Source organism: Solea solea, chromosome 8 (genome assembly GCF_958295425.1).
Source record: "Solea solea chromosome 8, fSolSol10.1, whole genome shotgun sequence".
NCBI classification, from domain to species: Eukaryota; Metazoa; Chordata; class Actinopteri; order Pleuronectiformes; family Soleidae; genus Solea; species Solea solea.
In genome coordinates this window covers 4,845,488-4,855,680 of record NC_081141.1, presented here as the reverse complement: position 1 = coordinate 4,855,680, position 10,193 = coordinate 4,845,488, and the positions used below count along the sequence as shown (strand labels likewise).

Sequence of the window (10,193 nt, the reverse complement as noted above, 5' to 3'; positions counted from 1 at the left end):
TTGTTCATCATCTTCAAAAAGAAGGATGACCCTGTCCTGTTTCTTGGCCCAAGGAGACACCGTGTTGCCTGTGATGATGTTCTATAAAAATTGTATAGGATTTTAGTTTGGGTATTCATATACAAATACACAAACACCACACTAAATGCCATTGTCACTCACTTTAAGGTGTTGCAGCATGCCCTGATCCTCTGTGATTACACTGGTTAACAGACAACATGCCTCGCGTCACTTCTGTTGGGCTTGTTGGGCCCTTTCCTAAAATTAAATTACACATAATATGCAACACTGAATACATGTGATTAAGAACTTTGAATAAGACATTTTCTTTCCCTGATTATTTGCACTTCCTCTGATAAGAGGTGTCATCCTGGCTGGCAACTTGTTTGGCCACAGTAACATCACTGCCCTAAATGGATATACAGATAAGCCTGTCTGAGAGGCAAATTGTTACATTATTTCTGAGAACAATCATTATTATCAGGGGCATCTATAAAAATGCAGGAATCTTGAAACTTTTTCTCAATATCTAAATTCTCAACAAGAGTGAAAATAAAATACACATTGACTTAAGATTCTACACACATGAAGTACAGTACACATAGATGAAATGGCTCCAGCATTAGTTTACTTTACTTTACTTATTTTGAGTTTCTGATACTCAAATGGATGAGTTGAATAGTTTGATGGTCACAGTTATCCATGGTAGGACAAACAGAAATAACATCACATTTCATAATACATAAGGCTCATGGGGAAATTAAAGCCTTTCAGCGTTGAAATGAAAAAATATTTGATCATTTAGGACTTACCACCGTACTCCACCATTGACCTTTGGTGTCCCTGCAGATGAGACACAAGCTTTGCATAGCTCCCCTTTTTTGTGCAGATCGGACACTGATAAGTGTCCGAGTCGCATCTCCTCAGCTCAGGGTCTGCTCCTTCACTGAACGTAGTGTTGCTCTATGAGAGAAAATGTAAATTAAAATTGTATTTTGTATTTTTTATCATGGAAACATTATTAATCCAGAATCAAGTAGTAAAGAACTGGACTGCATTTGCCTTTAAGACTTTCCCTGTCCTAAAATATAAGCAGGCTAACTGAAATAAATCAAATCAAATGACACTGTTGACTGTGATTCAACAGAACTTCTAATTTCTAAACATGAAAAATATTATTCATCATCAAATCTTTTATCTTAACAATTGTAGAACTGAGGTCACACGTTTTCAAATGAGCAAAGCTGTCATTTAAAGATTAAAAAACAGATAAATACTAATATATAGAGATCATATAGTTTATCTTATACGTTTCTTGGTTGAGATGATGAGACAATGTTATATTGTCAATGTTATAACCTGTACATATAAATGAAAGAAAAAAAGGAAAAAAAAGAAAAAAGGGAGAAAATCGCTGCGTCTTGCTTGCTGTTACAATCGCTATCGTTACAGCATGCAGACATAACTGGTTAATAAACCGCACTTAATTGATATAATGGATACAAATAATGACTATTCATCCAGTGTTCAATATCTAAATGTGTTTTTTATCCATTCTTACCTTTTCCTCCGTTATTTTCCCCATGTTTTAACCGTGTTACTTTTTCGGGTTCCCTCTTCATACTCGGTCAACGTAAACTTCATCACGTTTCAGACGCAGTCTCTTGAGAGCCAATCAGAGTGTCGGGTAGTGTGAGGGGGTGTTTCGTTGAGTGTGAGGGGGCGTTTCGTTGAGTAAAGGGGCGTTTCGTTGAGTGAAGGGGCGTTTCGTTGAGTGAAGGGGCGTTTCGTTGAGTAAAGGGGCGTTTCGTTGAGTGAAGGGGCGTTTCGTTGAGTGGTCTGCGGGTCTGCAGCTAGACCCTTCTCTGACTGGACGCTGTTTACCGTAAAACCCTTTGTAATTCAGTCGTCAGATGTTTGACCATGGAGAAACGAGTGTCGAATAGCCTGACCGTAGTTGTTTACTCTTAGCTTCCGTCGTTGTTTTTTAGCGCCTTGTTTTACTTTCTTATATGACGTAACCACATAATAAATATGGTCCTCTATTCTCAAAAACGCTTAAAACATGTCGTATTTAACTTTTCAGCGACCTCTCTATCTCACAACTTCCACTTCTGTCACGTGACAGTTTCTTCTTCGTCTTCTTTTTTTTGAGGTTTAAGGGCGGTAGGCAAACAACGACTTGGTGCATTACCGCCGCCATGTGGCATGGAGTGTGGATCAAAATGTTGGCAATTCTACCACTGCAAAAAACAAAAACACCATATTTTATCTATCTCTCTCTCTCTCTCTCTCTCTATATATATATATATGTATATATGTATATGTATATGTATATATATATATATATATAGCTACTTAGCTTGAGTTTAATGATGCTCTTCACTTCCATTTGGCTTGATTGAATTGCTATAGTGCACAGTCCTCATCTTCATCTTTTGACAGTCCACACAGGTTTTTGTAGAATCAGATTTGTAGACAGAGTCGTTGAAACCTGCCCATTCTCCTTTGGCATAGGGAACATCAGGGAAGTACCTTAAATATGAACATATTTGTGTCGTTAATTTGTGAGAGGAAAAGGGTAGTTTTCATAATACATAATAAACCTAAATACACCCAGTATCACTCAAGTGATGAGTATGAGCTTTAACTTAAATTCAAAACTAAGTGAAAACAATTCATTTGAAAAACTTTTCAAATGTTTGACAAATAAAGCAGTAAATGAACCGTTTCCCCCCCGTTTCTTTTTTCTTATTATATGACATTTGTTGGAAAATGCCTCTTGTGCCAAGCTTCTTCAGAATAAGTCATTGTGTTGTTTGATGTGTGTCACTGTCATGACCAAGACAAGCCTTTTTTTTTTTTTTTTTTTTTTAAATCAGTTCACTAAATCAAATCATCAAATAAATAGTATGAGTTGTATAAATCAGCAAGGTCATAGACGTGGAATGTGCATGACTGAAGAGTGTGTGTGAAATAAAATAATACATGCAAAACAACAGAGAGAAGCATCAGCAGCTGTGACCTCAGCACATGTAATCACTTACCTGCAATAACAGTTAGACACACCTACAGCATGACATCATAAGATAAAGCACATTCCTACATGACCCTGCAGACATAACCCTTAATGTTCAAATAAATATTAAATTAATTAAATAAAATTGAATTAAATATATAAGTATTCCTTTAACTCTCTCTCTATTTCTGTGTAGTTGGGTTAGGAGTGATAGCACATTTCTTCTTTTATATATTCCTGCAGAGGCAGTAAAGCTGTTTCCATCATGGCACGGTATGCTTTAGAACAGTAAAGCCCTGGGTCAGGCTTGCGTTTCAACTTTTACTTGGTAGCTGGGGTGTGACCCTGACCTACTGTGGTATCCCAAAAGAAGGGTGCCAAAAACTGGAAGAGTAGAGGCTGGTTATTTTGGTACTATTCCGAATGGAAACGTAAAAAAATACATACTGTAATGTCCCAAACTGACTGTTCCACTCAGAGAAAACGCGGCTTAACATTCGTTCAGAGCGCATTCACATTGTTGAGGAGCGACCTGTTGGCTCCTCTGCTCTGCCCCTGTGTGGAATTGGCTCGAGGCAGCAGACAGGTGCCAAGATTCACATTTGTGTGTACAGCTCACAACAATTCTTGGTCGGTAAGTGAAAAGTTTACTTTTGAGCAAGTAACCTTCCTATCGACTCACTCAAGCACAATTGAAGAGGCATCAGAGGATGTTGAAGGCGGCTCCCCTGCAGACTTGGCAGAGCCTGCTTCAGTCGCTGGTTTGAGGTGGAGGAACTAGCACAAACCAGTGGTTTGAACTTGTAGGAAACAGCGCCTGATTGACACGTGTACCTCACCCCTGTAGCCAGGACACAGGGATGAGGTCACATTAAAAGAGATTGATTGAAATCCACAAGGTAAACAATCATCATATGGAGAAGTTGTTCACTGAAAGTAGGAAGAAGCTTCTGACAATGATGTTTTTTTTATTCATTATATTAAAGATTAGAACAGCCTTATAGAATAAATGCTTTGAAATATGTTATAGTGCGTTTCCTACAAATACTTTTACCTAATGTGTGAGAGCTCTTAGAGGTAATCGGAACCGCCCTCCTCATCAGAGAAAGAGCGCTCCACTTTTGTCCGCAGTTATCTCGTTACGGCCGTCCGTGCTCTTCAGATCCTCCTCACTGTGACACTTGTCTGTGGGACAGAAAGGGACACACGGTCAAAGACAGCAAGTACAGACTGTTAAGCCCCAGCAAATTGTGTTTGTGGTGCTGGGCTATATAAATAAAATTGACTTGACTCAACCCAACTTGTCCGTTTTAATTGATTCCACACGAGGTTTGGATTTAACTTCCCTTAATAGCACTGACAACTTCTAAACTTCTGCTTTGACACATAGAAAACAGGCTGATGAGCAGAGGTGGAAAGTAATGAAGTACATTTACTCAGAATTACTGTTACTATTACAGTAGGTTGTTGTAATTTTAGTATGCTTTTTTGGAAGTACTGTACTTCACTACATTTTAAGTCACATCCTTTACTGAGAAAAAAAAAGGTTAGTTAAAAAATTAAAATAAAAAAATAAATAAATCATGCACCGGAAACTTTAATTAGCGTTAGGCCCCTGAGTGAGAAAATTAAAGCATTTGTGACCTTTGACCCATTTTGACTGATACATTATGTGTTTACATATTTTATTTTGTCAGCACTTTAATTTGTAAAGGTTTACCTTTAATTAAAAACAATTAACGTGAGATTTGTGTCCCCTTGTCCTTTTTGCACAAGAAAGAACCCCAACCTTGTAACCTAAGTAACTTTTACAAGGTACTTTGGTGATGGGTTGTATGAATTTATGGTTGAAACAAAAGCTCTAAAAGTCAGAAAAGATTTTAAACTAATGCGAAAAGTAATTGGAAGCCATCTTCTTTAGCCATCAGCTTGGTCTAATAAAGCAGATGAACAGACCGAGGTCAAGTCATGGTGTTAATACATTGGTGTAGTAGAATTTAATTGATATAGTTCAGAAAAGTGATTGTTCATTATAATATAATTCTTAGCTTGTACATCAAACACTCTGTCCCATTAAAGATCTCACATTTCCTGTGTGTTGTCATTTTGTAATCTCGCCCCCAACCCTCAATGGAAAGTCAATAGAAAATGAATGATCTGCCCTCTTGTGGTCCCAGGAGACTATTGCGTCTAGGAGCTCAGTCGACCGCCAGTCTTTGCATCTTGTATCCATCATTTCTGTCACTTATTGATGTTGCTGTATCACATTGACAGAGGCTTGTGTAACAGAGAGCAGTAGTGTTTATATATTTGGTTGCACAACACTAATCATGGAGTGTTTGGCTGCAGCTACTTACAGACTGCTCTGGATTTAGCAGCAAGTATAATACTGTATATTCATATACAACAGCTTGGTAATGTATTTATGTATAGCTATAACACACAGGGGGACAGTGAACTGAGGTGCTGGTTCCACACAAGGAGCTACTTCTGAATGAATATGAAAGCAGTTTTATAACAATAGCATTCAATACAAAGCAGATATATTGAACACAGGGCAGGAGTGTGGTGCCAGAGTCTGACTCAGCTCAGTTCTTTCTCATTGTCGGTTCACTGTGTGGGCAAATAATCAGAGCAGGATGGCTCTTATAAAAACATAAATTAGAATTTCAAAAAAAGTGGGAGTTAGAGTAATTAATCTCTTCTCTGCCTTTCTGTTTGCACCACATCCAGCAAATCCACATCTACCAGAGAGACAATGTTTATTACCAAGTATAATTTAATAAATGTGTGACATATAATTTTTACGCCTTATCGATGGCTCGTCTTTAATCAGATTAGCAGAGAACCCAGAAGTGAGAGGGCCCTCGATATAGAAGTGAGAAGTTGAGGTGGAGGGCTGAGGTTCCTCCTGGGCTGGATTACAAGGAGCCTTTGTAAGCATCACTGGCTCCACAGAGAGCAACATGTCTGAAGCTGGAACAGGAGCAGGACTGTGGGCCGATCTCACCATGTCCCTGAGCTTTCATCTTGCACATTTATTTTGCAGTGCTCCCCTGAGAAAAGTTTGCTGGCTGGAAATGACAGATAACATCCTGGCAACACAATAACAAACACAAAAATCAAAATAATACGGGTTACTGAAGCTCTGCTTGCTTTATACCTGATAATACAGGTGTCTGGTGTCAGACGTACGTTCAACCTTGTGAAAAGACACATAATATTTACAGTAAACTCCCTGACTGACAATATTTCCTCAGAAATTTAGTCCGCAGAACAGAAAGAAAGTATCAAAGCTAACAAATACAATGGGGAATAATAGCCGCCTTGCAGATGAGTAGAAATGTCACTGTACTGTACATTTGATTTTTCAATATTTGAATTGCTGAAATTAGAAGAATAGTAGTAAGGTTTGTGCTGTGATTCTTCTAAGGACACTGCACTGACTAACCTTAACCCAACAACAATTCTATTTATTCCCCTAAATTTGTGATTTCTCTGGGTTCCGACAACATGCAATATGGGGATTAGGTAAATTGAACACTGAGAGTGAGTGGTCGTTTGTCTCTATATGTGGCCCTGCGATGGACTGGCGAACTGGACAGCTGAGATTGACACAACACCCCCTGTGACCCTCATGTGGAGGATAAAGCTTTAGAAAATGGATGGCACTTTTCTACCAGTGCCACTCAAACATGGCAAATGTAGACAGAATGTACTCAAGTAAAGGCAAAAGTACCATATAGATATAGTAGTACATCTACAACTGAGTATATTACACAATACTTAAGCCTACAGGCCCACATTCCCATGCCGCTCACAGGAAGACAGATGGAGGCAACTTTGCTTTAGTAAACTGAGACAAACGCAAACACATAGGAGAACGATGAAAACACAAAGAGGCTTATAAAAACCCAGTCGCTCAGCAGTTTAATGGAGTAAATGCTCCTTGTCCCCGCTTGTCCCGACGCTACTGCTGTATAAACAAACACTCCCTCAGTCTGGTCTGATAGTATTGACTGTCAGAGTGTGTTTTCATGTGAAGGATGAAGCATACAAATAATGCTACATTGCCTAACAGAGGCAAACATTACACACTGCAGCTTTAAGACCACGTTAATGGTGGAACGTGGTCTCCTTTCCTTTTAGGTTCAGCCCAGTTACAGTGACGAGGATTTCCTGCCGATCCTTCAGGTTCAGGTGCAGAGTGGGAACATGTTTGATAAACAGCTGGCCTGTCTATTAAGAAGTGCTGTTGCCCTCAATTCTATCCACAGCGTCTTTCACAAGCACGTAGAGCAGAGAGGGTCTGGAAACAGATGTGTTGCTTCAGTTTCCTGAGCTTCTTTTGACAGTTCTAGTGTTGGCTTCAGCTCCGCTGGTGCAGCTGGAGTCTTTACTCGTCGCTGTGTTCAGTCTGCAGACTTTGGACTCCAGTGAAAACTGTCACTTCTCCCGCTTTGCCAGGAAGCCGCAGGCATCACCTGTGGAGTTCCAGCCGCATCCAGCTAACTCTGGATGAGATCTTCTTCTTCTTCTTGACAGTTTCATTCACCTCGTGGAAATATCCGTCAGTGTGATGCTTGGCTGTTACAAGTGCCAGCTGTTGGACAGCGATGTTGGGGAGATGAATCAGGCACTCCAGAGACTCTTTCCTTGGAAGCTGTCTGATGTAGTCATGAATAATGACAATCTTCAGCAGCTGGAGTTTAAACATCTCCCTGAATGCAACCAAACTCTGGCAAAGATTTATTTGGTTACACGTGTACATGCTCCTACTCCTGCAGACAATAAACGTGAATTGTTTGACTGTACTCCCAGTCACAAGATTCATTATTGGAATGTTTTGTTTTATGAGACGAAGCCTTTTAATTGGCGAAAAGACTTGACAGTGAAACCTTTGAAACTTGATGTGTAACACTGACGTAAAATGTGACATCAAAAGTTGAGATTCATAAAAAAGTCAGACACCTGAGAAGTTTGCAGGTTGTGTTTCCAGCTGTCGAAAGTAGTTTATTTTAAGTCCACTTTTAACTTTTAGCTTCCAGATGCTTCATTCTTCATTGTTCACATATGCTTCAAAGGGAAATGTACATTTTACTCCATTACTTATATATATTATATACACTTTCTTATTCTTTTTCATAGAAGATTTTGCATCACCAAAGTTTCCATTTATTTTTCTTTATACTAACTGCCACACAATTATATCCAGGCATAACTGTAACAAAATATGTACTTTTATACCTCAGAAATAAGTTTGGTGCCTCCACTTAGAACATGAAATAAAATATGATGATTCCTACGAAGAATTAATATAAATTGAAATGAAATGTTCCTTTTTTTTGGTTCACTCAATATATTCTAACCTTGAAATAATAGTAATAGTTATTCTAAAACCCAATCAATATTTATAATGAATTCCAATTATCACTCACACACAGTACTTTATAAATAAATCAGTGTATTACACACATACCAAACTTATCACTTGTTAAAGGCAATAAACCCACAAATGTTTCAAAATATTCTTTGAAATAAAAATGGTGCAGGCCCGATTTGAGGCTCAGTGAGGTCAGAAACTCAGTGATGCTTCACTTCAAGCATAATAATAAAAAGAAATAAATGCAATTGGTTTTTTGTACTCACACTGTCCGTCATCGGTTATCTTGTGATGTGTGTGTGAGGGGAAAACAAAGTTATGGATGAGGAAGAGGGAAAATAGGAGACCCAGTGACCGCAGCCTTGACCAACGTGGCTTCTCACTCACAGCCGATACCTGCCGCTCATATCTCCAAGGGCAAACAAGGGTCCAAGAAGTGTATTCTGGTCCTGTCCTCTGGCGAACATACATACTTGTCCTTTAACCAGTCAATATATACAGTCTCTATGCGCCTCCATGAGCTCATTTCGAGTTCACATAGCAAACAACAGTAAAACACGCTTTAGCACAACAAGCAACGTGAGGCTACTACAGCTTAACATGTGTGCTAACAACCGTTAGCAAGCTAGCGCCAGCTAATCGCTAATTACGTTTAGCATTCACATTATTAGCAGTAACACAGTCCGTGATTAGCACAACCTAAACATTTACCTTCTGTATGTTGTTATATGTCCATATACCATTGAGAAACTATGACAATACTCTGGCATTACAGTAAAATCACTGCGTCAGAAAGATAACAGATAACAGGTTAGGCTAACAGTTAGCCCACCCCGGTATCTCACGATTGGCCAACAGTTAAGTGACAACTGAGAAGGCAACCAAGTGACTAACAGTTGCACATAACATTACAAATATATGAATTACACGACGATAAATAAACCCTTTTTCATGAAAAAATGTATTTATTATTTATTTATTTATTGAAAAGATCAACTTCTTTACAAACTAGTGTTATTTCAGACCGGGCTACAAAACAAACACAACTAGACACATCACTCTGATCTTTTTTTTTCTTTCTCTCCACTGGCTGCCAGTACATTGTAGAAATTATTTTAAACGTTTGTTGTTTGTTTTTAAAGCCCTTAGTGGCCTTGTCTATTTAACTGAAGCTGTTCATGAGCACATGCACAGGTCAAGATATAAATATTAGGGAGGCTGAGCCTTTTCTGTTGCAGCCCTCAGGCTCTGGAATAAGCTTCCACTGACCTGCGTGTTATCACTGACTTGGCCTCTTCAAATCTAAACTCAATTTATGCTCTTGATCTTTTTATGCTCTGATCTAGGTTTATGTTTATATACTGCATGTTCAGCATCAAATGTGCAGCCTGGTTGCAGTCACATATCAGATGTTTATGAGGTGTTCGCACTTTCACCAAAGAAAGAAAGTTAAAGACCAGAAAATCTTATTTTTAAAATCCCACTGTCACCAAGTGTTAGTAGTTTAAACTAGATAATGTTGTAAAATGTCGCTTTCCACATAAATAATAACAAATATGACACATATTATACACAATTGGGGCATTTTTAACAAGAATTTGCAGGAAGAGGTATTGTATAAACAGCATTTACATAAGGATACAGCTGCTATAGTGGAAAAGGATCCCTATTTAATTAGTACTTATATGTGTAGGTTTGCACAGTTTTTGAACATTTTTTTTACCACATAAATACAAATAAATATAAAGTTATGAGATACAATTACAAGGTTAAAGAGAAAGGTAAACTCGT

General features: G+C 38.4%; 1 long non-coding RNA gene across 2 annotated transcripts; it reads right to left on the bottom strand.

Moving 5' to 3' along the window:
* Window positions 1-2,355: 2,355 nt before the first annotated feature.
* LOC131464333 (uncharacterized) lies at window positions 2,356-9,243 on the bottom strand. 2 transcript variants are annotated; one of them, XR_009241160.1, is made up of 5 exons: window positions 9,114-9,243; window positions 8,669-8,858; window positions 4,074-4,204; window positions 3,702-3,860; window positions 2,356-2,535 (listed from the first exon to the last, which is right to left on the bottom strand). It is a non-coding gene; the product is annotated as an uncharacterized LOC131464333 (long non-coding RNA). The 2 variants fall into 2 exon arrangements; XR_009241159.1 differs by lacking the exon at window positions 9,114-9,243 and having other exon boundaries at window positions 8,669-9,092.
* Window positions 9,244-10,193: the final 950 nt, after the last annotated feature.